Source organism: Anser anser, assembly GCF_964211835.1.
Source record: "Anser anser genome assembly, chromosome: 5".
NCBI lineage: Eukaryota > Metazoa > Chordata > Aves > Anseriformes > Anatidae > Anser > Anser anser.
The window spans coordinates 21,906,709-21,934,487 of NC_139725.1; the positions used below are offsets into that span (position 1 = coordinate 21,906,709).

The 27,779-nt window shown below is 37.1% G+C and overlaps 1 protein-coding gene across 10 annotated transcripts in view; it reads right to left on the reverse strand.

Annotated features, from left to right (window-relative positions):
• The window catches only part of NPAS3 (neuronal PAS domain protein 3), a gene marked incomplete at its 5' end in the record, with an annotated part of 615,861 nt that overhangs the window by 537,477 nt on the left and 50,605 nt on the right, over positions 1 to 27,779 (reverse strand). The window contains one exon of one of the 10 annotated variants that reach the window (XM_083840114.1): positions 1 to 27,779. This exon is cut by the window's left edge and continues 1,032 nt beyond it; it is cut by the window's right edge and continues 34,796 nt beyond it. The exons of the other annotated variants lie outside the window; for them this stretch is intronic. 10 annotated transcript variants of the gene reach the window in all.

A 27,779-nucleotide genomic window follows, 5' to 3' on the forward strand; every position in this document is an offset into this window, starting at 1 on the left:
ATACTGCCAGGAGGGAGAATTCTAAGTAATCAGATCTCTACAGAAAAATTCTTTCTTCGGAAAAGATGTAATCTTAAGGTGCACAACTTCCAAGTTGACTTTTCTTTAATTAATACTAATTATACGTGTACCTAATATTTTAGCATTCAAATTTAATGTCACTGCTTTAAATAAAAACAGTTCCCTACAGAAAAATGGAGATTACAGCTCACATTTCTTTGGAGGGGACGATAAAATAAGACTATTACAGAATTAAAGTTTAGTATTGTTTTAGTGTCTGGCTTTCAAATATTCACACAGAACTTGCCTTTCATTAAGCAAGTTTATTAAACAATCTAAAAAAATGAATTCCATTAAAAAGTTTCTAGAAAGCATTTAGAAAGACAGTCAGCAAAATAACATCATTAAATAGTCAAAGCTTTATTTTCAAAGAACCACCAAGTTATCTTAGGTGATTTAAATATCCTTTCTATATGCTTTGCTCACATACACAAGAGCCACAGACCTACACTGTCATTCATTTTAGTCATTTAACTTTCTCCAGAAATTCATACACTTGTTATAAATGAGATTTTAACACAGCAAAAAAGTTCTGGAAAACATTAATATTTCAGTCTCCTTGTCCCTTTTACCACAGATACGAACTTAAAAATAACGAGAGTTTAAAAATAACAAACTAATATATAGGCCCAATTTCTCATTGTGCTTGAAAATCCTGAGAAAACTTGGCAACATTTGTATTTAAGATGTTCAGAACAAGACTCTTCTTGTTCTTTTTAAATATACATTGCATATGACTATTGAACAACTAACCATGTATGAACAATTTGTCCACATAATTTTTGCAAGAGCATTACTCATCTTTAAAAAGAGGATTCTCCTCTTTCCTTAGAAGAAAAGGATTAGAAATACAGGCTGCTTTTTTAAATTGTGTTGGTTGCCTTTTCCCCTGCTTTTGACCTAAAGTATTGCTGTCATTAGCCAAGGCAAGGCAGAGCTGAAGTTAGGTGAGTGCTTTCTGTCCTCTTAGAAGATCCAAGGGGTAAACATGGGGTCATTATTCATCTTCTTTGAATTTTCTTTCTTTGTCTCTCTCAAAAGTATAGCAATTTGCCACACATCACGTTCAGGAGCCAACAGAACAGACATGGAGTAAGTGACACAGAATTGTGTGCCTGCTGTTGGTCTAAAACACAGTTAGGTCTATGAAGTTCACTCTTGCTTTGGTATGGATGAGAGATCACTAAATACAAAACGGACAACAAGGAAAAGCATCAAGTATTCCAAACTGTAGACATCATGGACAGGAGCTAACTGTCCTTTCTTCCTAAAGTTGGTGATTGGAAAGTTCTGCTGGTTTCTTGAACATTTTTGGTAGGCTGTAGTAATTATTTTTTCCTGCCTCACTTTGGCTAGGTAACTGTGGTATGGTTCAGACCTGGTGCTGGAGGTTAGATCTGTTCACTTAACTTCCAGAAACAAATGTTTTCTGCTCCCATGAAATATTTGAAAATAAAAAATTGTGAAAAATATATCTGTTCATTGAGCTTTGTTCCCACCTTCTAGAAATTGTTAATTTTTGGCAGAGGTCAAGAACCCTATACTTCTTACACACCGCTGATATATTTTAATCTTTTCAGGTGAGAAAGAGAAGCATAGTTTTTCAATCCTGTGGAAGTAACACAGACTTGGTATTAGAAGCATTTTCTACTGGGGAGAAAGATCTTACATTCAGAGCCTCACCTCCTATGCTCATCTCCCGTTCTAACAAAAAGTATACCCTTATATGTTACTATCAGCACAGTAACATTGCTAGCAGCAGATGGACTTACATTGAAGAAGCAGGGACAAGTGGGAGGATCCTAGGCTTCAATTCTCAAAGACAGTTGGTCATAGAGAAACATAAGATATATGGACTCCTCTGCCAGGCAAGCTGCACAAATCCAGTTGAAGGTTTTAATTACTGTGAACTTTCATGAATGTTAAATAATTGTTAACCTCTTCTAATTTGTGAGTACATAAACTTTATATTAACAAAGGAAGAAATCTGAATTTCTACCTCATACCTGTATTTCCCTGGCTGATGTCATTCAAAAGATTACAGAAACCCTACAAAAAAAATCTAAGTTAAAACTTGTCTGCATCTTCTTTGACCTCCTGCCAGTTTTTTCCCCAACATCACTTCATCTTTCTATACATCCCTATATTATTTCCCACGTTCTTCGCTCTCATTTTTTGCAGTCTCACAATGAGGTACTACCACCTTTTTTCCCCCTCCAACTACACATGAGTAACTCCAAACAAGGTAGTTACTTTACTTTAAAAGGAGAAGTATGAATATATTTTTAAGCTGAAAATGTAGTATCTGCTACAATATTCCAAGGAATGTAAAAGAATTAGTCTGTTGTTCTGTCCATTGCTGAGAGACAACGAGAGGATAAGGTATAAACCATCTGGGCCTTCTACATAACACTTTGGTGATCTCTTATAGCCCTTGAAGAAAGAAGGGGGCTGAAACAGTAAGGCCACAATTTGAATCCTCACTTGTATTTATCCCTAGTCTGTACACCAGTCAGTAAAAAAATATACTTGAATGCATTTTCTACACCATCAAACATTTCTAAGTAGGATGCAGAAGCGTTAAAATCTCCTCCAAAACATAATCAGGTCAATATTTGAGGAACATCAGTGTATGCAGAAGAGAACAGGCAACAGCTCAGAGGTACTACTGAAACATATCACAGATAAAATACCATTGCTATAGACCTTAACTTCCAGAAATAAACATCCCTATGGTTCATGTGCATGTCTGCCTACAGGCTGAACCACAAGCAGTCCCCTATACACATGTCCCCTACCCTTACTGCAGTGTGAAATAGGATACCTGAACAGAAAAGTAATGACTCTAGCTGACTTTTATGCATGAACCCCATTTCATCGTAAGATTCAGGACTGGCCTCTGCTTGGGAAACTTCTTATAACAAAATTGATGGTAGTCTCGCATGACTAGGTCTTATGGACATTGCCAGGTTACTGGACTATTATTTAAACTCAACTGTATCTGTCTGGTCTATCTTTTCTCCACTCCCACTGCACTGATTATAAAGCAATACAGACTGCAGCAATTACACATATTGATTATGCTACTTGATAAGCACATAAAGCATGAACAGCTTTAGAGAGACATCTGCCCTATGGTTAAAATTATTTTACAAGTCCATCCAGTTAGTAGTTGGCTCATATCTATCTTATTATACATACTTCTATCACTTCATTTTTTTTATTACTTTTTCTCAAGTTTAGTATTGTTTATATAGAGATCTTCAGGGACCTGTAAGAGATGAGAAACATTTGGGCACTTAGCTCTTGTGTAGAAGACTGCATTTCTTACTGATTAAATAGGAAGCTTAGCACCTGCTTACAAGTTAAACAGTTGAACAGACAGTTCATCATCCATCCCACCCACTACCACCCCTTCTCAGTCCTTTACAACAAAGGATTTTGGCAACTAAGAAAAACTGAGATGAAACCCAAGGTCACAGAGTAGGTCACTACCAGACAGAAGCGAAGCCAGATCTTGAATGCCCAACCTTTGGTCCATCCCTTGCTGAAATGGTGAACGCATTCAATACTTCAACAAATATCAAATCCTTTGTGATCCTTTCTAAATTTTTTGGTATCAAGGAAGTCGAGGGCAATTAATTTCAATAATTAGTCCTACAGCATTTGGGAAGGAGTTTAAATACATTTTAGTATTCTTAAATTGTCGACCTTAATTTCTTATCCTCTTGCATGTCCCACTATAAACCTAAGTAGGAGCATTCAGTGTATATCTGTTAGTATTTTGTACGTCTTTCATTCCTTATTTTTCTCTTTCCTTATTTATTTCTCTTTGTGCCCAATCTCTTCAGCCTCTTCATGTTAAAGAAGTAATCCTTCTTGCTTCAGACTGTCTGTTACTGCTATTTTTTTCTTATTGTGATCAGAACAGAAACTATTATTCAAGCGATGTCATACTATCAATTTACATACTACAGCATATTTGCTGTAATGTTCACACTATAGAATCATTAGATGTATTTTCATTATAAGCTTTATTGAGAGATGGGGTAAAACATTAAGACTGCTTGCTGTTTAGCGTTGCACACTAATTTAAAGATTTTAACTGGGCTGTCCACACTGACATCCAGGCATATTTCCTCTAGATTATAGTTAATTTAGAACCCAGCAATATGTATGAGTAGTTCAAATTATGTTTTCCAATGTGCGCTACTTTTCATTTATCAACAATGAAATATTTGCCATTATCCTGCCTGTTAGCTCAGTGAGGTGCCTCAGAACTCCCTCAGTTTCTTCTAATATCTAGAAATCCAAGCAGAAGTGAGCATCTTCAACTTACTCTTTTACAATTCATAATCATATAAATGTTTTTTTAAGTAAACTTTAAATGGGGTATGTTTTCAGAAGCTCATGACAGAATAATCATGCATTCCCCCCTTCACTCTGATTAATATTTGCTAACAAACCTCTAATAGATCAAAAAGCACTCTTTTCAAGAACAAGAGTCATCCTTGTTTCCTCTACAAATTTAAGTAGTTTTTTATTATAATAAAACATTCATATTTTATGACAAACATAAAAACACTTTCAAGTTAGTTTTACTTCATTGTTACTTGGATAAGTGAAGTGGTGTTATGTTTTGTGTTGTTGTTTAAAGTTTTTTTGTTTGTTTGTTTTTTTAAGTGTTTGAATCCACATTTTGGCATTCAGAGGAAACAGAATCAGGAATAGAACTAGACCTATAGGACTAAATGCAATCTTCAGTCCATAATCCAGTGGTCTGAATAGGACTGTAGGTTTAATTTCCCAGCATCAGGATAAGGGGAGAACTGCCTATGTTATGGATCTATCAAGTCCAAGGTCTTCAGTGCCCCAGTCCATATAGTACTTTCTGCTGGTGGATTCATGCAGTTACTACCCATCCATTTCTGCTGACAGGATCTCCTATGACAACATGATGTGAGGAGATATTATGTAGAGCTCTGCAGAACATAGGGGCAAATGTTTTTTCCTAATGGATGTCAGTATTATAGTTTTTCAAAAACTTCAGACAATGAGATGTCCAGATCAGCAGGTTTATATCTCAGTATCTAAAATTTCTTTTTTTTAAAAAAAAATATTATTATTTAATTTGCCTTTAAAGCCTTTATGTGAGCCTGAGTTTGTCATTTTGATGTTTCTGTTTCAGGAACAGAAGTAAACAGGTAAAACTCATAAGTAATATCTTGACACATGTATTCTATTCATTACAGCAATTAAATTTACAGAGGTAGGGAATACGCTCCTGAGAATAAGCTTCCTGACGTTTGACTTGGGCCGAAGCCAAAACATTTCAGGTTTAGTACTCAGGAGTATTATTTAGAAGATAAATTGCTTGATATCAGATTTTGGGAAAGGTAGAATTACCATCAAGTCTTGTTGTACAACAATTCATTGGAAGGAACATCCCCGTATTACTTGCTTGCATTCACAATAATCATAAAAACACACTGGTTTAAATGCGTTTAATGTTAAAATGTTCAGAAAATGCTATTTGGGATTATTCCAAGAAACAAAAGAAGTGCTTTCCATTCTATTTTTAAGTTAGCACAATATTGTGCTGCGTCAAAGAAGATTTTAAGCATTACGTAGCCTTAACATAAATATCTCATCTTTAAAACTGATTATTTCTGTGAATTTCTGTGAATGGGAGAGCTTTATTATTGATCTTGCACTTCTCTTGCAGGACAAGAATGGTTCTTGAACCATTGTGTGAACTATTCCTCACAAAATCCACTCTTCATGGAAGATAATATTGAAGTAGGACAATTTACAAAGAAACAACAGCAGCAATATGGACACACAAGCTACTTCCACATTGCCTACTTGAAGCTAAAGCTTCTGCAGTTTCTGAACTTAAGCCTGTAGTACCGTACATGCAGACGTGCATGCTCACTATTCATATATGCACATCTGAACAGGAAATGACTTCTAAGTAACAAAAATTGTTTTGCAAGTGCACTTTCCATCGTGGGTATGTAAACATGATTTGTATGTAGTAGTGTAAGCAACCATGCAAACTTGTGGTTTTCTTTTTCTCAGGTAAGTGATAAGCAATATTCCTTGAAACCACTGTTGCATGACTATTTTTTATAGTATTGGGCTAAACAATATAATGCATTATTTCACCCATGCTTAAATCACAACATGTTTTAAGTAACTAAGAAAAAACAAGCTAAGAACAATGAAGAGAAGTCCAGGGTTGTGCAGAAAACCATGAAGGTCATTTAGAAGTCAAAAAGGATAGTGTTGATATTTAGGGATAAACGGATATCTGTGCCTAGCATTCAAACATACAAACTCCTGATTGCCTATTGCTGACTTGCACCTATTCTGAAAGGCATCTTTGATACACACCTCTTTACGAACAATGAGTGAAAACGTAAGGCAGTCTAAATGTATTAATGGAGAGAAAACAGCTGGTGGCACTGAAAGCTTTGGAGAAAAATGCAGTAGTGTTTTTTTGTTTGTTTTTTTGTTTTGTTTTGTTTTTTTTAAGAGCATTCTAACTTGTTTAGAAAGAAAAAAATAGAAGCTTCCCAGCAGTGCCACCTGTTAGATTTTGGATTCCCAGTTTTCCAATTCTTAGGACCCCAATTGGGCATGTTTTAGGATAACTCAACATTTTGACTTTTGTAAATATACTGCTACTGGACAGTCATACTGCATCATTAAGTATGTCTTGAATACCTACGTTACAATGACATGGTTACACTTTGGAAATACAGCAATTTTTACTTATTTAAGTTCTCCAAATACAGGTCATAATGGTAACAATACTAACACAATAAAGACTGCTGCAAAAGCATTCCAAAGATATCATTTAACAAAGGAATATTATTTCACTAACATACGACTTAGTCTGACACCAATGATTCACAGCCACTCTTAGGCTTCTTTGTAAGACACAGGCACCATTATTATGCATCTTTCTTTTCCTAGATTTCTTCTTATATTGCTGGAATCTAGGCTGGTAACAGCCAGAATGAATGAAGGGGAAGTAGAAGTAGATGATTTATATAGTTAAGTATTGTTAAAGTGGGTATATAAAGCAATGTTCTATCTTACTAAGGATAATTTCATTGTAAACAATCTCATAAATAAGTAAAATCCAGACAGTATATTTATCATTACAGGGGTTAGTATTTCTTAGCAAGCTATATTATGTTGAAAGCTGATTTTCACTTCAACCGCTGTGCCAAAATTGTTACCGTAACATTTTTGTTCTGGGGAAATGAGTGGCAGAGGAATACTCCATTAGGAGACATTTTTTAAATAACACAAATCTGTAGATATCTCATTTTTCCAAAAACATTGGTAGGAAAATAAATGCTTATCCAACAGTTCAGGCAGATTCTTGATTTCAAAGCTAGTAAAGGCTATTAAAGTAATCTAGCTAATAGCACAATAGACTTGTTGGTGCAAGCATAAATGCCCATTATATCTTCAATTTGTCTTTGCTTTCAATAATCCCCTAGTAAATCACACTTAAAAATCTTTAAAACAACATTTCCTGATTCATTATTAGTAATCAGAAATTCAGGATTTATTTTCTTCTGTTTTGATTTCTTTTTAAGCATAGGATTGGCTTTTTCTTAGTTTTGCAATGGCTTTAAAACATCTTTGTTCAATAAACAGTCCTCTTCCTTTAAATGCACACATTGCCCAACGGTTTTCCTTTGAAAATTCAAATGTTAGTGTAAAAAAGAATTGGTATCATATTAGCAAATGATAGAGTCAAAGAGAAATGTGTTTCCACTTAAAAATAGCATGAATAGTCTTCTGAAGTATTTGCTACATTTCTCTTCCATAACAACAAACTTTATCAGATACATTTAGAAACAGAACTCCAAGTCTTCTCAGTAAGGAGTCATTCTGGCTGCATGCATACTGTACATGCTATTGAAAATGTTTAATAATAGAAGACCATGCACTTTCATGTAATTCATAATTAGAAGATGAGTACAACTGCATTATTTAAAATCAAGCCTTTGTTATCAGCACCAGTTTTAGACAGAAGCTGAGAATCATTTGTGAGCTGTGGCAGACCCAGACTGTTCAAAGCAATTGCTGTTCAGCATGAAAGCTGCAATGGAGGTCACAGAACAGGTCAGGAGGAAAGATAGTGTATCGATTTCACACCAGGAATAGAGGCAAAGCAAGGGCCCACTGTTGCTGCATGTGATGTATTTCACTTCAGTTTAAGGCACATTTCATTCCAATTCAAGAGGGGGTGGGAAGCAAAGGGCGAGCAGATTTCACACTGAATCGTGATGAATTCTGGACTCACGTATTCCAGTAAATATCTCCTTCCTGACATTAAGTATTTCTATAGCAGAGTGAATACAATGGAAATTAGACTGCAATCAGATAGCAGAAGAGAACTAACAGAAAAAAAAGCTAACTGCACAACAGTATGGTTTTGTATATACAAATGTTATCCAAAGCCACAAAAATGTTACAGACGATGTATTTTAATGAAACCATACTGTTCCAGTGTTCATGCTGCTGAAAATAAGTGTACACAATATTCTAACCCCTTATTATTTAACATCCTTGGGCCACATAAACCTAAATCAGATGTCTTCAAAAACTAAAAGGACAAAGTCTGTTCACACAAGCCTCCCAGTGACACACGTGTGCACAGACACAGGCATGTTCAGTGAAAAAAATTCCTAACAAGTATTTTAAATGTATAGTAAACATGCAAAACCTGCATTCATTTTCATTTTATTGTCAGGCTGACACTCCAAATAACCCTGACTGTTCTGGCAAAGGATATCAGCAACTACCCTCAATAGTTTTCTAGGACTGCGTTAATGGTTAATCACATTTTATCGCCTAGTAATATTAACCAGCTTCTGTCCACTTCATTATTTTTTTTTTATTTTAAAGAGATCAGTTCTGATGAGTAAAGCATAAACACAACTAGAGGGATGTTTCTCAAGTTACTTGGGTAACAGGCTAGCCTTGTTTGATTCCCCCCTCCCCAACATGAGGAAACTGAATTTCCAGTACTTTTGCACAGTATGTCGTAAAAATGTCAACTCCTGAGCTGTTAAGACCACATACAGTAATAGTAAAATAGTATAACCTGTAAGAATAAAGTGCTCCTTCTCTTCTTCCTGTGTTACTTTACATCATTTCTTCTCTAAAAAAAAGCAGATCTTTTGAAATGCTGTAACACCTCTAGTGACAAGATTTTAGAAGGTTTCTGGATTTTTACATGGGTTCCATAACACTAGCAAAATAGCCAGATATCAACATATAGTCATCTTTTGTTCTGAAAAATATTTGAGCCTGCACAGAGATTTCCTATTAAATTATTTATATTAGTTCACTTCCACATCATTTTTTCTTTTCAACTGTTCTAAGGCATCAGTGTCAACTTCTTGAACCCGCTCATGAAAGCTTTGCTGTCATCAGGGTCTGTTTCAGAATCCTTAATTCTGCATAAGGAATCAGTTACCCAGCAAGTTTCCAATCAAAAAGGGCCAGATGCTCCCTCTGCTTCACACTGGAGCTGGGCAGAAGGGCCCCTCACTAAGACAGAGGAGGGCAAAAGGTGGCTGTGCAGCGTATGTGTGTGCATGTACCACTGGCCTGCCCAAGACAGCTGAGGCTTGTGTGCGTGAAGAAAAAAATTCAAGCAGTGGCTATAGTTAACAAACTGAAGTGATGTCAGAGATCACCTAACTCCATGCAGATTGATTCGCCAGGAGATGCCATCAATTTGCACTGCTAAATTCCATGATAGTTACCACTTCTCATTAATTCTTCAGCTTCCATAATGCTGTGCTATAAACATATGGAAGTTTTGCACAGACTTAAGCAATGCTTCAACAAATTAGCACCTGCTGGCTATGGACACAGTCAAAACCTACTAATGCTATTTGATCTACAGATTCCTGTTGACTCCATGCATCATATGACTGTTATCTCCTGATATGTGGAGTATGGTTAAACTACCTGTGATGGCTCCTCCCAAAGTTCAGAAGCGCAGTGACACATAGGATTGTTTTCCTAAAGATCATGAGCTGTGGAGTAGCTGCAGGCTCAGCTCCATCAGCTGAAGCCAGGACAGCAGACATTTTTTCTAGTGCTAGTATCCAGAGCCACCCCTTGCATTAAGAAGGAACAGTGCAATCAAGCCATTTTTATATCACGTCTGTTACTGGACTCACAGATAATATTAGTGGCCAAAAATAGTATTTTTTTTCCATTTACAGTTGGCCAGAAGACTGCTATTGTTCAATGGACAAGGACCTTAGCAAAAGAATAAATCATTAAGACAACTGTAGACTAAGCTGTTTTAACAGTCTTGAAAACAGAGCCTGCAAGCCACCCATTTGGAACAGACCATAAATCCCAAATAGTTAAACAAAACTAAAACAGAGTAATTCAATGTAGTTCACACTGATTGCCTATCATACACTAGGCCCAATTTCAATTCCAAGCCTAATTGGAAGTTCAGTGACCTCAGCAGCATGAGTTCCAGCTGTTTCACATGCTCCCCTTCCTCTCCACCAAATACCAGCATGGCAGCTATGGGACATATCTGCAGACATAAAAGGAAAGATGCATAGCTGTAGGACTTGTTTTCATTAGAGTTAAGTGGAACCCAAGGCTTGCACATACCACAGAAAGGTCCAAGGCACCCATTGGTGCAGATATTCCTTGGGCATGAACAAATATCTCAGGTCACTTGGCACCACAGTGCGGGTTCTTTAGAAGCCCACGCAGTAACAGCATCTGTACCAGCAGACATCACACTACGTGGTAGAAGCATCAAGTGTACCATAAGCTGGCACGGTTACTGTGGGCAGGAGCTAGACATGCAGAGAGCTTTTGCATTCCTCAGATTTCTAGGCTCTGCATTTCTTGGTACTGGGACAAAGTTGTACTATTCCCTCAAAATCCACCATCACCCTTCTTAACAGCAGTGACTTATGCTATCAAAAAAAAGTTGGTTAAAGATTTAAAGAACTCTGAAATCTGACTATAGATTTCTCTTCAAAAGTGAGGGATGGAAATGAGAGAGAAGACAGACAGACAGGCTCAGGTTAAATTCAATTAGCAGTAAAGTATCCTCTGGAAAGGTATATGCATAAGATACAGGCCTCAGGGAATAATGGTGGTAAATAGGCAAATTAAAATTCAAGAGTCTTTCTAACCTCTCATATATATAATTTCTGAATATTTACTGAGTGTAAAAGTATCAGCCTTAGACCCTTACAATGGAAATAATAAATGATTATACTGCTTGTGAGTTAATTAATACCAACTCCTCTCTAGGTAAAATAAAAATAACACAGGATAAACAAAACCTCAAGCCTTTACAGAAACAATGTACAAGCTTTTAAGCAACATCAGCCTGGCAGGTAGGTGTGTTCCAAGTAAGCTGCACTGCCGTTTACTTTCTATACGGAAGCAACAACTAAAAAAATGAAACTCAATGAAGTGCAAAGCATTAAATTGCATCTTCTACTTGTAAGATGCTTTTACCAAAACATTCAGCCACTTCAGCAACAATCTCATCCAAACTACAATATTTGAGGTAAATGGTGTGAATAGAAACTTTCAGTACTACACTAGGCATTTTCACAGATTGGCCAAAAACACTGAGCTTCTGCACAGTTGACTTAATCCCTAGAGCAGTAAACTTGCTGGAAGCATACCTGCTTGTAGGTACAGAGACAGATTAAGAGACACTGCCTTTTAAACCACATGATAAACACAAAGCCAACAATTTCAGTGATGTTTTTGTGTAAGTCCCAGTTCTTTTGACAGTGAAAATATTCTCCCTCTGCCCCGCCCCCCACAAACAACTAATACACAAGGAGCAAATAGACCCCCCAAAAGCATACAGAAATATCTGAACATTTCCCAAGTGTTTTTCATATTAACTATTTGTCCATGTGAGAAAAATGTCCCCAAAGATAATGGATAAGAGTCTCATAAGTCCCAAGTGTCCTTTTTTTTTCCCTAGAGAATGGCACAAACACAGTTTTGGACACTTAATTGCCTTTTCCATCTTAATTTGTTTCAGTCCCACCCTCCCTTCCTAAACAAGGTTCTATATTAAATTATAACAAGACAGTTGGAAAAAAATACAGTAATGAACTGAGCATTTAAAAATTGTAAAAACAGATTGATATGTACGCAACTCAAGTCCTGAAAAGGACTGTGTGGCCTGACAATTTGTACTTTCTGTGGGGGATTACTAAGGATTATATGTAATTAGCTGTAATTGCACATTATTTTTCCTAAGTTTAAATAAAAAGAGACAACTGATATGGATAGTTTGGTTTCTAATGACATTTTGTCCCCTGTATCTTCAAAATTTCTACTTTTACAGTAAGGAAAGTGATTATGAAAAAACTTCTGGGATTTCTGGAGTGCAAGTAGCAAGACTCAGAACAATTATCAGAACAACCGATCTCAAAGACAATGCTGTAAAAGCCTGTCTGCTTGCTTAATGATGACATAAAATGAACTGTGTTTCCTGTCAGCAGAAAGATCGTGAATTTGATGTTTCAAAAGGACTGCAAGACAATGAATATTTTTTGTATTGCCATTTATTGACATCAGAGTGCCCTATCAGTCTCTCCAAAATTGGAGGGACTCAATTCTTTAGTATTGTGTAATTCAAGGATGAGAAGGTTGACAACAATGTTTTTGAAAATATATTTTGTCTAGTTTTAGAAGAGGCATTTAAATACAAAATATCTTTCTGGATGTCTTGACACAAAATAAAGAAAAATCTGAAATGCAAACAACATCCTTTTTATGAGATATTAAAAAAATAATGATTGTTTAAAAGAAAAAACAACAGCATATCTTTCACATTTTATGTCCTAAGTAGGTTTAAGTACTGCCTATTACTTGTCAGGAATTCAATAACGAATAGAAACTTTCCAGGTTGACGTGCTGGGGCAGAGGAAGGTCATTCTTTAAAGCATTTGCTCCCTTGAGAGGAAAACCTGGAAGGATGCTGTTTGAGCAATTTATACCAGGCACAGCAAGTCATTAGATGCCTCTGCTGCAAGTCTGCCATGATTCTATAGCCATACGTGGTTACCATGGTGGGAACCAGATCTAAGAGACTAAATGGGGGCGGGGGGAAAGGCACAGAGGTGTGTAGTTTCTTCTCAGTGTGCTGAGGGGTTATAGGCACTGTAAATCTTCCACGGCATAGCGAGAGAGCAGAAAAGAAAGGGAGCATTAGTCAGAAGAACATCGTGCATTATTGTTCAGAGAATGAAGTTTTCATGAGGAGACAAGATGGTAGAGGAAAGAAATAAATCAATTTGCAGGTAGGCAAATATTCTTTCTGGTAACTGTTTTAAAGAGTTTTTCCTCCTCATTCAGCCTGATTTCAAAAGAAAACCAAACAAGAAGTAATCCCACAGCATATGTGAGTAAATACTATACTGCTCATTCTCTTTAAAAATTTCACTAGAGCCAAGAGATTGTTTTAAATAGCCAAAACAATAGAACTCCTGTACTCCATATAATTCCTGAACAATACTTTAAAAATGCTATAATGTCATCACTTCATGAAAACCCAGACATCCAGGAAGAATGCATGAGCTTGAAAATACCTTATCAGGAAAAGGCGACAAAAGGATGCAACAGATGTCTAACTTTCAGGTATATAGCAAGCAATACATGATGCAGATTTGCTTATACAGAATATCACCTTACTCCACTTAAACAGGTACGACTTCAATACCATCCAGGGTGACTAAAGAGGTACAGTAACAAGCTCATCAAGTGCACAGTGTTGGCATGCATGTCACATGTAACATTATCTAATGCTTGCTTTTATATTCACTGTAGATTAGAAATGACAGGAAAAAAACAAAAGTACTTTAGCCAACAAGAACTGCACACAGACTAGTCCCACTTCTACTCCTCTCAGTACTTCGATGATCTAAGGTGACAAGCACTCCTCTACTTGCTGTCCCCAAGGAGACCCCCGTCTCGCATATCTCAGCACAGGCGGACTACTACTTATTTTAGCATGGATTGCTTCACTGGCCTGTTCAGAGTCCCTCTTAGTCTGATAAGCCACACAAAGGAGATAAAATCCTCAAGCTTGTGGTCAATTTTATTCTTCCCATACTTTCTGAATACAATTGGTGCACGTGGGTTTAATGTGTGACTAAACCATTACAGAATCTTTACGTTTATGTAAAATCATAATAAGTGACCTATTATTTTATGGCCTTCAAAATATTCCTGTAACATCTAGATTTGCCTCTTTAGCTTTGGGAGCTATGTGAACATATTTAATATGCTCAGAGGACATCCTTGTATATTCTTACGTGCTTCAGTGTAGGGAAATACAGCAAGCTAAAACTCCATAGCAAAAAAATCCCTTAAAATGATAAAATTAACCAGCCTTCACTAACAGAAGCAAGAAAAATGACCACTGCCCTACTGCTTTTGCAATAAGATATATTAAAATAGCACATCTGTTGCCTAAAAGGGGGGTACAAGGCATTCCCCAGTCTCACTGCTTCTTGACTTTCTTGAGCACTACTGAGCCAAAGTGTTGACATAGTCTAGATTTAGAGGGTAGAGAAGTAAATGTAAATAGGAAAGAAAACATAATATCCCTAGAAATCATAATTTTCATTTATATCAAACATCAGCTCTGTTAGATACATATGCTTTCCAACAGTGCAAGGCATGAGCTCTTTTATCCACATCTGGATAATAGTTATCTTTCCAATACTGCAGAGTCTTGAAGCAAACCATGTGACCAGTTTAAACACTACAACATGAGAGTGCAAAGTATCCTGACCAAAGGCACCACAAGAATCAAGCATATATAAGCATTACGATTAGTTATTAAATTTTCAGACAGAAAACAGTCTTTTAAAAAGCCACTGCATTTCTATAGCCATAGGCTTAATCTATATGCATGGTCAGAGTTCCACTGAAACTGACAGCCCAGTGCATTAAACAAGGGCCCACAACAATGCAATCATTTTGCAAGATAAGATTTACACCACAGTCCCAGCAACACATCACACAGAAATTATTACAAAAGCACACACCTGCAAGCCCACCAGCACTAATGAACTTGTTGCTACCTCCTCACAGGTCAGGGCAACTTATACACATACATTTTGCTGCTCTTTTCCTAAACACAACCACAAACAAAATGAGACAAATCTGTTCCTCTCTAGCATATTTGTTATGGGGTGTCTACACATGTAGAATCAGTATGTATGCATATATATGCATGCACCTTTAAAGCATTATTATAAGGCTCCCTTTCCAGTATTATTAGCAGCTGCTTGCATATGTGTAACTTCTTGTCCAGAGTGACAGCTGTATTTTCGCCTGTTTTGACATTGAGTCTGATCTGGGTGAATAGCTCATATCCATTAAAGTGCTATTACAACACTGAATGACTGCCAGAATACTTCCTGATCAATTTTAAAAGCCAGCTAGCTGTCATCATCTAATCGCAACAGCGGAAAACAAATCTTTGGGGAATAAAACAAGATTTTAAAACATTTTTTAAAAAGCACAGTATTAAGTCTAAAACCTCCAAACTATTTAAATAAGAGTCACAAGCTGCAACAATATCTAGGTAAAAATCTCTGCACATTGAAAACCCTTATACTTGTTACTGATGAGCATTTTAAGGTAGTCTCTAAATCTACCATTTCAACAATCTCTGGAGTTTGAACTCTTGCCATTACATAACTTAATAAAGCAGCACTGAAAACAATCACCACAGAGTGTGATTGTGCTCACCATTAAATTTAGTTCTATAAAATTTAAGACTGAATTCAATCATCTTTGTCTTTGGTTGAATGGTTGAAACCCAATATGCAGGTTCAACTCCTTACTTCTGAATGGCTTTGGAATATGCATATTTTTAAGCTGCAGTACAAACACCATTTCAGACTTTCATTTATCAAGGATACTTGAAAGGCTATATAACTCACAAAGATAGTTACAACCACTTGAAAAGAAGGCACAACTTGCACAAGGTTGGCACGGCTTTAAGAGGGTGCAAATGTAATAAGTGTAATACAGCACACTGAAAAAAATGGGCTGCAAGAAGTGACATGTTCTACACAGATGATGTCTAACAAGTCAACCACACAATGCCCATACAATGACTAGTCAATGACCTTAATTTCTCCCTATTCTACTGTGTTCTGACTAAGACTGCTCAGGTCAGATTTGCTGCATGGTCACACTGTCTTGATCAGTGAATCAAGAAACACTGACCACCTGATGAACTACTGCTACATGAAAATATATTCAATAAACCAGCTCAAAGAACTAGACCCACCACTTACCCCATAAGCACATAATTTTGCTCTAAAGTGACACCGTGCAAGTATACAATGAATGAAGGGCTTCTCTGCATCTAACCTGGAGCTGAAACAATATTAAACAAGCATAACAAACAGACCCACACCCAATCTCTCACCCCCCAACAACCAAGATGAACTAACGTAGCATATTCTTAAGACAGGTAAACCTCAACACGCAGGCATGCATCAAAATAACCGATTAACAGCCTACTCAGCTATTGCAGTTCTAGTTTTAGAAACAAACCCTATGCTTATGAAGGTATAAAAGCTTAATTAGAAAAGAGGTTGTATTACTGCCTGCCAAAAATAATGCTGACAGTTTACAGTGATAATCATTAAGAAATCTTGAAAGAGTTACCTTAGCCAGAGTGTTCGTTACATGTAACCTCCATGTAAGATGAGAAACAAGAGAATTAGAGAAAGTTCTGCAAACATGAGAGTACAATATATTTTATTGAGGAAGGATAATTCAGATCTGAAAATAAATGTTGAAGACATTTGTGTAGAATGCATGTCCTAAGATATTACTGGGTTCACAGAAAGTCAAGAAAACAAAGGCACTTTAGTAGTGACACTGCTGGATTTAAGAGACAACAAACACATTTTCAGAGAAGCCAAAGTGATGACAGATTTACAGTTCAATGAAAGGAATCCCCTCACCCCACCTCAGACATTGGCTTAAGCCAAGCAGGCAGAAAGTAGAGAATTTCACATGCATAATAGAAAAGAGTTTCTTCACAACATTAAGTTACCTATAGACATAACAGTTCACTGGGATGCAGGATAGAAGTTTAAAGACAAAATAAAGCAAGTCACATGACAGCTGACTTGATCCCCAAATACAAGAATTAACTGGTCATTATGGAAACTAGTAAACCGATCATATGTACACCTTTAAGAAAGGACTTAGTTTTGAATAAATATTTCGCAGTAAAAATAATTTGTGTATATACATCATCACATCAGAATGCATCCTGCAAGACCTGACAAGTATCATGACAGCTATGTAGAACATGACTATATTTTCCTGCAATCGTTTATACATTTTATAGAGGAACCTCATTTCCAAGGTCCTCTGATGCCTACAAGAATAGTAACAAACTAGAGCTGTAGAATAAGATTCTTCTGTGCCAAGTGACTAGAAAGCCATTTGTGTTAATGATAAAAATTACATATCAGCATCAGTTAGTATATTAATAAAACCATAACTAGCTTATAACATACTATATTAACAAAATGCACAATGGTAATGTCTAGGTTAGATTAGCAGAATAACACGTTTATGAACAGTTGGTAATTCTAGATAATAACACTAGTGATGAATGGTGGCTGCATTAATAACTACTGGAAAGTTATTTTAGTAACTTTCTACTGTTATTTTAGTAATGGTATTTTAATAGCTACTAGAATCAGAAAAGGCTACTGGGAATCTGTATGTTTGCAAAAGGATTCTGAAGAGCTAATATGTACAGATTGCTACAAAATACCATGCATGGAAATATACATTGCCTTGTAACTTGACATCAGTAATGCTGCCTATTTAAAGAACATAACACTTCCATAAGTCAAGGGCTCCCAAGATCTCTTAACTGCAAGAATTTCTGCAGTTATCATTCTGTAGTGCCAAAAATAGTGATATTTTCTGTCAATGGGACCTTACACTAAAAAGAAATCAAAACTTGACTAAGAGGCTAAAGAAAATTAACCCATCTGCCTCACAGCAAGCCAAGCCACTACCAATGAGAATGGTCCAGCTATATAAGAGAAATACAACCTGGAACTCAGCATGAACTAGCTAAATCAGCTGGTTAGGAGTTATCTATTTACTGTTCAGGAAGGAAGGGCAAGGACCACATCACAACCAACATCCCCCTATCAAATTGGCATGTTCTCCTAAACAGATTGGCATGTTGCCACTATGTCTAATCTCCACAGGAATGCACAACAGGGGGAACATTATTAAAGACCAAAACGGGAAGGAGGGACGAAAGGAGTCTACAAGTCTACTCTTCTATGATACTTGCAGAGGAAATAGGTCACCAATTAAGAGACACCTAATTCACATGTGAATAACTAAACAGCCCCCCCCAAAAAAAAATTGTCATCCAGCAGATAGTGATTGAGGATGACATTTGATTCATGATGCTAAAACCTACCATGATACTGCTCAATACCTCTAAAAAAGAGTTTAATATATCTTGTATGACAATATAAGAGTGGTATATTTACTACAATCTGCCACAAGTAATTACAGTATTAAATGTACAAAACAATTATTGGAAAATCCATCTGAATGACTGGTTTAACAGTTCCATTGTTCGGAAAGCTTTGTGATGTGATGCTCATACTGCTCTCACAGGTATTGATCATGCACATATATAATACAGCTAATATACTGTAAGGATGACAAAAAAGACTTACTTTGCTTTAGTTGCACAGTGTTACAGGAAAGGTTGCTTGTTATGTCAAAATCTCAAGCCAAAAAGAAAGGACCAGAGAAACATATGCAGTTCCACAATAGTTTAGCTAATGTTCAGTATGAACATCATGCCAAGCTTCATACCATCCCCCTCACCCTCTCCCAGCACAAAAAATGAGCTTGTCACACAGCTTCTTTCTGTAACAGATATTTCCTAGCCTTTAAGAAATATTAAAATGAACAGCTGAATGGAAAGAATAGATGTCACATGATAATTTACTGAGCTAGGGAAAAAAAGTCAGTGGAGATTCAGGGAACTGCACTAGCAGGTACCTTTTTCCTTTCCTCTAACTCATCACCTACCTACCACAATCTGATCATTCTGGAATGGTGACCTAGATGCAACCTATACAAGATCCTTGCCTACAGGACTTCACTACAGAGGAGCACAATAGAATGTCCTCTCTCCCATAAGCATATAGGATATAGGATCTTCGTACTCAGTGTTAAATACTCCCAAGCCTCTTCCACCCTCCCAGTTGAAATAACAGCCCACCTCTCCCCCCTACTGCTCTTCCTTTACTTATTTCCCTCCTGACCAACTCCACCAGAAGTGCACTGCTTCAGACACAGCAAGATGGGGAGAACAGAAATACAGACTGGAGAGCTGAGGAGCACAAACCGGAGTCAGGCATAGCAGAGCACTCAACTGCAAGAGTGCAAGAAAAATAGAGATAAACAGGATATCAAACATAAAAATCAAGGCTTCAAGTCTGGTTTGGTCCTTCCATTCCTTGAATTATTTTCTATTCTACCAGTTCCTTTTACAGAAAAGTGGAGTCTTGCCACTGTGCCAAAACAGACCAACATCGTTCTCCGTATGAATCAATCCTCTCATTAAAAATACTTTAAATAGCTCAGCTGCCACTCTGAATTCATACACATTGATCAGGTCTCCCAGAGCACTGCTCTAATACATAATATGATTGTAAATAGCTGGCAACACTAACATCCCCAGCACAATACTTTCACTAGAAATCTGAAGAAGTACAGCTACCTTAAGAAAGGCTATAACACAAAAAATGGAGACCAGCTAGCACTCTACTGAAGAGAGAGATGTTCCAAAACCAATGTCAGAGATCCTCTTTGGATTCAAGAACATTGTGTCTCAGCTCTCCCACAAGGGTTTTGACCTTGCAACTGTTTCAAGGTCTGAAACAGCTACCACAGACAGACATTTCTTCTGAAACCTCCAGATTGCTTCTCATTAAGGACAGTCTTCCATAGAGGCAAGACCTGCCACGTGCTGGTGGCCACATAGGGGGCTGCCAGCCCAGAAGGTGAGAGTTCTCTGGCACTCCTGTGGACTTCTGGTCAAATATGACACAGAACAGGCAGGAAGATATATGCAAGATTAAAATAAGAGTTTGGGTTAGAAAGTGCATCCTTCCATACACGAGCTGATGTATGTAGCTGTAAAGATGATGTCTTTTGAGTGATCCTATTTTGTTAGGCCTGATGACTGAGGCTTAGATTTGTACTGTGTGTTTTTTATTTGTACTTTTTTTTTATGTTGGACAGTTGTGAGGCACTGCTGTGTGAACTACCAATCACTAAACAAGCTGTTACGTTACATACCTCATGAATATTTTAAGATATGGTTATATGGATGCAATATTTTAACAGTAGTGTAATTACGGGAACATCCTACAAATGGACTTGACATTTTTCAAGATAATTCAATTGTGGGGGATACCAACACGTGAGAAAGAAGAATTACACCTCAGTTAAAAACTTTCAGACCAAGCGATAGCAACAGTGCCTTGTGTATTCCATACATTAACCTTTTTAAATAGACATGTAATATATAGTTCATTTAAGTTCCAAACACAAACAGGTTATAAAAATCTCAGACTGGTTAAACTGTAAGTGTTCCCTAACAAATTCTGCTGCACAGAATAAAGCACAACTCATAACATTATTTATTTACACATGAATTAAAGTTACATGCTACCATGAAACAAAATAGACAGGCACTCTAGGCTCTCTCCGTACCGCAGAGAAGTGCTTTTCTTTCTCACAGTAACAAGAAGTCCTTCAGAAGTCTGCAGATGAAAGCCAACATTTCTAAGTCTGTACAGGCAGAGTTATCAGCCTCCCTCTCTCCCTCCAATCTAACTAGAACTTGTATGTCTGGTCTTTCTCCATTGCTGTTTGCATCCTCTATGCTGGCCATCCATGCTTTACATCAAATATTTAACTTCTCCTCTTTCCTAAGCATTTAAGGTTTCTGTATGGGTACTTCAAAAAGCTTATCAAGCAATATAAGTGTTGGTAATTCAAGCCTTGCAATCCCACTAATGATCATTTAGGTGCAGAAATTCAACAGCAGTTAACTGCTGTTTCAGCATCAAAGATTTAAGTGTCTCTACAGACTTCACCTCTTCAGGGGAGAAGGGCTAGGGGTGTGGTTGGCAACAGACAAAAAACATACAAAAAGGCTCTGTGCATGAAAGCTTTCCTTCACAGGGTTTGCTTAATGCTTCTGACACCAAGTATGTAACATGTAAACTGGTTTAACATCACTTCTAAAATCTAGTGACAAATTAGCACTTCATGCATTTCAGAGCACCTTTTATCAAGTCAGGTGTGGGCGAGGTTGTTGTATCAACATGCCAGAGATGCCAGAAGAGTGGATTACTAAGAGTATCAAGACAGCATGGAGTGGGTGTTGACTCTCAAAAAGAGGAACAGGAGTTCTTCAAAAGCACATTGTAAAGCAATGGACTGAGAAAAGTCCCTGCCCTCACAGCTCTCTGATCCTTAATAGCAAAATGTAACAGCTTAACAAAGCAAACATAGGTGAAAATGTGTAGTGTATTTGGAAGTCCCTGTTCTAGGTAATCAAAACTGGATGTATAAATCCTTTGCAAAGTGCCCAAAATAATAATTTTGACAGTGCTCCTTTAACTATCATGCCCTATAATTTTGGGGTTATAAATGTGCAACTTTATTGGAGGTCAGAGTAGTTTTATTCAAAAACAAAGACAAAAAATATACTGTCATATCCCAGGCAAAGGTGTATCCTTGTTGAAAACAAAAGTTATTTTAAGAGCACTGTAGTGCTAGCCTGTTCAGTTTGATAAACATCTGTCTTTTGGGTACAGGACATGAGGTTTTCTTAATTGCCTGCAAACTATTACATGTCTTAGTAACTGATATTCATCATTAGTGCAGATCAAAGTATAGTGAAGCTTAGTTGCATATAATTCTGATCTTTTGTATGCAGATGAACAGTATTGTAGTAGTGAATAAAGTTATGAATAAAGTGTTGGTCGTGCCATTATAAAAGCAATGTGTTAACTTTGTTCACTCAGCTTCAGATGGCACTGTTTTCCATATCTTGCTCATATCCTCTTAACTAATTCTTTAACTGCACCAAAACATGTATCTATCGCTTCTGAATAATCTTCTACAAAACTGAACTAAAAATGGAGCTGGAGCAACACTTAAGAAATGCAGCTTATTACATTTGTTGCACTCCAAATAAATATTGATTTCAATCTCAGAATGCTATGAAAGGGCTTGCATCAATTACACAGTACATCACAGTCATGATGCGAGTTACCTAATTCCAGTGATGCACACAGCAAATCAATCATTCACATCCATAGACCTCGGTAAGACAGAGCCACCACTACTTACCTTTATCTGAACTTTTAAATACTGCATTCATTTTGGAGTGGCATTATAAAGGAAAAGGTTTACAATGAAAAAAATGTCAGCTAATCTGCTAAAAAAACCTGTAGTAATTATAATTACTTCTATTCATGTCATGTGTGTTTTAATACATACACAAATGAGTAAAAGAGCCCTTAATGACAACAACATTATGAGGGGAGGTTTCTCTTTTGCATTATCTATTTATTCAACACAAAATTATTAGGCTATTGTGATAAAGCAGCTAGAGTACAATGACTTTCCTTTAATCACTAATTAAAATGCTGATTGCCTGTTGAGTGAGACATGCAGTTATGGTCAAACACCAAGTCCTATTGTGTGATAACAGCTTGGGCTGGCCTTACAACTGGGTGGGGTGGAATCACTGCTAAGTAAACAAACCCTCTACGGCTGGAAAACACAATCGCTTCAGCTCAATAAAATCCTTAAGTAACTTTTAATTTTACAGCCTTAGACAAGCTAATATTGCAGAGTACAAAAGTTCAGAGATAAAGAGACCTACCAGGTGCTGGAATAAACAAGCAATTACACAGATTATAGAAGTGCAGTACTGGGTCTGTATGAATTAATTTATTCTGTGTACAAGCTGAGGTGGAAATTAATTTCATGGGGCCAAATTCAAAGGACCACTGGGACATTATTGGCTTCATCTATTCAACTTCTTAAGTATACTCAAATTACACCTCTGCAATCCTACTGATAGCAACCCAGGGCCATCAGTGGGGTTTCACAGACATAGTCAGGATAACCCCCAAAGATTTTTCTTGCATCATTCGTCTGTTGAAAAATAAATCACGTAAAATAAGACCTATTTGTCTACAGTTCTGTATAATCATTTAAACTGATAGTGAAGCAATCTGCAGAACGCCACTGTTTGTATTGGACAGTGCTTTACAAGTGCAGCATTAAAGCCTAGGGCATAGCTAAGAACAAAATTGTTTTCCCAGGAGTAAAATAAATTTTGAAATACAACCAAAATAATCTAACAATTGATTATTTTGATTTGAGTTAAACAAGCCTTCGCTCTAGATCCTCAAGTAGCACTGCAGCACTTTGCATTTTCCTAAATTTGTGGGGCAGGGGAGGGGGAAAGACAAGGACACCACAACAGCTGTTTCCTTTAATCATGGCTTGCTGATATTCTAAGAAATCAATTTGACCTGTACAGTTAACATGGCATGAAGGCAACATGTCATTTTTCAGCAGCAAGTTCATTCCTTTTAAAGGTTGAGTCTTCATTGGATTCTAGTTTAAGACAGCTCCATCACATAAGTAAGAACAAATTTGCTTTCTTCCAGTTTGACAGGTTTGTACTCTAAACAGAACACAGTAGTGTGCTCTTTAATACACTAAACTTGATCACTACAAATAATCACTTCTGTGAGTGGTTTTGTTGCATTTAAATAAACAGTACAAGAAATTAACTCAGCCTGTTACAGTAATGTGTACACACCTGTTAGTCATAACTTGTAGTTACAATTAGAAAATTTAAATTAATATTCTGTAAGTGACTTTTACATGTTCACAATGCCACATAATGGCATAAAATGCTTTTTAGGCTATTGCTGCAAATTTTAAAAAATGCACAAATTCAATCTAATTCTTGTAAAGAAGTTGATTTCAGTATCTAAACAAACACCTTGACCACTCCATGATATGACTCTTCGCATACTGCCGCACTTCTCCACCTCATGTAAGAACATGAATTTCACTCCTGTACTAGTCTTTTTCTTCAAGTGACAACACCTCACCCTTTTATCACTTGCATTGTTTTTCTACATTTTGTCCTTAGATAGAAACTGCAAATAATTCCTTTATGTTTGTTTCCACTGTGGAAAAGTGATTTCCCACCCCCTTTTGCTTGACTGCAATTGAAACTAAAGCAACTATTTTGTTTATGTGCAGCTGCTATTTATATAATAACCCATCTCGCAAAAAGAACCACCAGAAGTCTTTGTTCTGCTCAGTATTGTGGAGTCTCATGCAAGAGGCACAGGGAACGCTTTACTATTGGTGACACACACAGGCCAGCAAACTTGCTACAACTGTATGTCAGACCATCTCCCATGCCATATGACCACAACCACCAATTGCAGCTATCACAAGTGGCACCATGCTTCAGCTCATTCTTTCCTCTCCAAAGAAATACAACTACCTGTCTGTCGCACCTCTGTATTGCGAGAACAGTGTTAGCAAGCTGCAACTGCTCTGACAGCCCTAAGTGTGTAATATCCATGAGTCTCCCAAGTGAACACCTGACCTAATGCTCTGCCCTCCCTGCCTCTGCTCTGGTGGCAAGTCCATGCCATTAAAAAAACACATGAGGACAGTGTCAAGGTCAACTCTAGTGCAAATCAAAATATCATCAGTTCTACCAAAAGTTCAAATACAGTTTTGTTTCTAGAATGTCATAAAGCTGTCTGGTGACCAAACCACTAAGATCTTTGCAAAACACACCACTGAAGTAGAGGAATGATGATAATTTTGAAAGATAAACTCTGATAACAGATATTTGCAGAAGTTCTTTAGAACGATGGGTAAAACAGCTCAGGCTTAATCTTTCATGAAGACGTGTCATCCTCTGAATCCCTGCCTATATTTTTCAGGCTTTGCAGAAGCAGAGATGGCTGTTGATATGTCTGATTGCAGGACTAGAATCTAGAGTAACAGGTCAAGTTTTTTTTAAAAAACAAAACACTTCATCAGCACAGGAAGTCCCCACTGAATATGAGGGGGTACTTCCTTACAGTGAGGGTGACAGAGCTCTGGAACAGGTTGCCCAGAGAGGTTGTGGAGTCTCCTTCTCTGGAGATATTCAAAACTTGCCTGGATGCCAACCTGTGCAACATGCTCTAGGTGATCCTGCTCAGCTTGGGGGTTGGACCAGATGATCTTCAGAGGTCCCTTCTAACCTCAGCCATTCTGGGATCAGCATTCAAGAGAACTACAAAACGTGATTTTATTCTACAAACCTGCACTAAGCTTATGGCTCAAATTCTTGTAACCCTTCAACTATGAGAAACACTCATTAGCCAATAACACAGGCTCAGGCAAGGATTTCAGTGAAGTAACATTTTTTTCACCATTACAATGGCACATGTCTCGCGAACAGGAGAGCACTTGCGGATGCAATTTTCACATCTTTTATGCCCCATTCCCCAATGCCTCCCTCTCTCCCCTGGTTCCTCATTTACCGAGTATTGTAGGTTCACAGCCTACCTGACACTTTTTACTAGTTTCATGTTATCATTCTTGAATTCCTCCCTTTGTTTTCTTATCTTTTGCAACCTCCTAACTGTTTTTAACAGCTTTTTAGCCTTTTGGTCACATATACCCAGTCAGTGCTTTTCCATTGAATATCAATCTAGTACTTGTTTCCCCCCATACACCGTGCAATCCCAGGAAGCAACATGCCTTGCACTTCCTGTTCTTATGTTACTGATTCCGATGCAAAAACAAAATTTTTGTTCCCACATGCACTTAACACATTCGAGCAACTTCCAGAAGCATCATTTTCATTAGCACTGAAACACAGCTTGGATGAAGTGACCCATCTTTTTTAGACAGCACTGCCTCAGCTTTCTTCTGATTATGCAGCTTTCGTCAAGAACCTGCCTCTTACTGCCTGTAATACTCAGATTCCTTGACAAATAGTAACATTTAATTTTTAGATACTTATTGATTTTTGAGCACTGCACTTAACAAAGCACACCTTTATTACATAAAGAAGAAACAGACCTTGCTTTATACACCAACAGTTATGCTGTGATCAGCTCACTCTCTGGTTCAGAACTAAATTTGCAAGGAAGTCTGCCCATATTTTTATAACTTGCTACATTTGCAGTCTGTGACTTCCATCTAGTTTGAACATATGCAGGCATCCAATTTTTAACCACAAAAATTCTGGTATTCTATGCAATACCATACCCGGATGTCCTAAAATGGGCAAATAAAGACAGAGGCATGCTCTTCGCCTATCAAGTGTATTCCAGGCATTCTCCAGTGATACAAAGCTGAAGTTTGATTTTCACTGTCATGCTGGTCAGCTTAAGAAACACAAAGAATAACATCAGTCTAGGTGAATAAACACAGATTCTCCACTGATGGACTGGAACATCATGCTATATTTGCAAAGGGCCAATTATGATGCTTTAATTACAGATTGAAAACTTGTATCCACTTAATTGGAACAAGATGGTGTCCAAATAACAGTTAAACTAACTTCTGATCAAGTTATTATTATTTATCCTCTGGAATTAAAGTTTCTTTCCCATGGAAAATGGACATCATGGTCATAGAAGTCATGAATAAAGCTACTGTGGAGAAGAAATACAGTATCTTCCAAAAAATGAAGAGAACATTTGGTAAAGGAAATGCTATGCTCTTAATAGGAAAAGATTTGACAAAACATAAAGGAACAATGAGAAATTCTAGAATGAGGAGGCTAAAGGACGATAATACATCGTTACGAAAAATCTTCCTAAAAGCAGAGAGTATTAAGCCATAGAGCAGTCTTACTCAGTACATGGCAGGAGCCCATTGTCTTCTGACTTTAAAAAAAAAAAGGCCAAGACTAGGAAATAAACTGTAGAGATTCACTATATATGAGCAGAAACACTTAGTTGGTCTTTTCCACATTTGATCAGTAGTCCTGATCTTTATTTAATGCTTTCCAATTCCCGGCACGGTAGTCAGAGAACTAACCTATATCTAACTATTTCCTAGTTTAGGAAAAAGTGAATATTCAAAGATTTTTTAAATCAAAACAGTCGTGTTCTGAGCTTAACAATGTATCATAAGAAAAATGTCATATCCAAATAGAGAGGAACATCAGAAGCTCAGATGCAAAGGCAGTCTTGCAAGGTGTTATAATCCATCACCACTATGAAACCCAGATATAATAGTCCTCTAGCATCATCTACCAACTCACATGCCATAATTTGCTGAAAAGTCTTCCAGACTTTTGCTTTGTGCACAATTAAACTCATGTCTAAACCTGACTATGTACTGGAAGGATGTGTTAGCACTTAGATGCTACACTGATACCATGCCATATACATAAAGAGAACAATTACTATATTAACGTTAAAATAAACAATCTTCATACTGCCATTAATGAAGTATCATTAATAGTGCTAGTGTTTACAAGCAGGTTACATGTCAATACATGA